This window comes from Pyricularia oryzae, chromosome 7 (genome assembly GCF_000002495.2).
Source record: "Pyricularia oryzae 70-15 chromosome 7, whole genome shotgun sequence".
Lineage (NCBI taxonomy): Eukaryota > Fungi > Ascomycota > Sordariomycetes > Magnaporthales > Pyriculariaceae > Pyricularia > Pyricularia oryzae.
This window is the reverse complement of record NC_017854.1, coordinates 3,055,220-3,057,014: the sequence shown is the minus strand read 5'-3', so window position 1 is coordinate 3,057,014 and position 1,795 is coordinate 3,055,220.

The following is a 1,795-nucleotide window of genomic DNA, read 5'->3' as shown; positions in this document are numbered from 1 at the left end:
GACACCCATTGTTCAGGGTGTCCTTGTAGGTGTTCGATCAGTTCCTCGGTCGAATCGGTTAAGATCGGGGGTTGCAGTGACGCAGGCATCGCGGGCACCTAATGAAGGAGCTACGTAATGTCACGGGCAGGCAGGGCGGACAGGTAGGTGCGGGCGATCAGGTAACAGGACAGAGTATATTGGCTATCTAGTCTTCCAGGTACAGGGTAGCAGGTGGTTGTTGACGAAGACGTAGCTCGAGGAGCTACATATCGGAGACTGCAGAGATTTCGCGTAGATATACGCGCGCGAGGCGCTCGGCCCTCGCGCCTTCACGTGACAGGGGTCATGACTAAGCGACAGCCCAGTGGCTGTCCTTCAGGTCTGTGACACCTTTAAACAGTTACGAAACGCAATAACCAGAGAACCAATTTTTAAAATATTAGACCCAACGAAACTTTTCGAAGTCGAAACCGACGTATCGGATTATGCGATCGGAGGACAATTTAATTAGCGAAACGAAAAAGGACGGTTGCATTTTTGCGCCTTTTTTTCACAAAAATTATATAAACCAAAATTTAATTACCAAATTTACGATAAAAAGTTTATGGCCATTATTCGAATATTTGAAAAATGGAAACTACAATTATCCGGAATTAAATACGAGGTGTTAATTTATACGGACCACAAAGACCTAACCCATTTTACCATTAGCAAAATGTTAAATAAACGACAAATTAAATGGTTAAAATTCCTGTTAAAATTCCATTTTAGAATCATTTACCGAAAAAAAATAGAAAACGGCAGGGCCGACGCTTTTAGCCGGAGACCAAACCACGAAAATATAATACCAGAGGAAACGCGGGTTATTTTTACGACAGACGAAAACGGAAACCTTTTACCAGCGCACCGAAACCTAATAATAATAAATACGGTAATTACGCCAGAAAAAATACGGAAGATCCACGGAAATAAAGCCCACGGACACCAAGGAATTTCCAAAATATGGAAACGGCTAAAATAATACCACAATTTCCAAAAAATACGATAAGAGGTGTTAATTATATGCATTATTTTGCATGTAATAAGCCCACTTTTATTTGTATATAGCCAATTTTATTTAGTGCCGAAGTGGAGTGGGGAATGGTGGAATTCCGTTACTTTGTTAATGCAGGAATGCAATTTAAAGGTCAGCGAGTGGGGTTAGCTACCCTGTACCGGGTTTAATACCCACCCTGCACCTGCGAGTCAGCTACCCTGTACCGGGTTGAAAATTTCACCAAGTCAACGTTTAAATGCAAACCCAGAGATGGTTTGTATGCAAATGAGGGTGTTTTTTCAAAAACCCATACAAATTAGTTTTTCGGAAATTCATTCGCGGCACCGGAACCTTTTCTGGCGTGCGGACCCCCACTTCGATGTCGGAGAGTATGTAAGGGAAATAAAGCAAAATCTCCCCCAACCAATTATTTATCAGTACCAAAATTATAGTGCATTTCTACCTATTATTTAGCGCTTTTAGCACTGGTTATTTACCACGCCGCACCTAGGGTTTACCCCTATATCCCCTGTTAGCACCATTTTTATTAACAGGTTATGAGCCCGGAAAGGTTCTAGCTAGTGCACTAAAGCGCACTTTGCATTATTGGAAAGCCCTGTTTTCAGGCTTTAATTTGGTTATTGTCGCATATCCGCAGCACGTATATTGACGAAGATATTGCTGTTTTTGTGCAAATTGTTGGTTATAGGTGCTACGTTAGCACCTATCCCCCCTGTAATTACAGTGAGGGGTCGCTATATTAGCGTTTGACTCAGG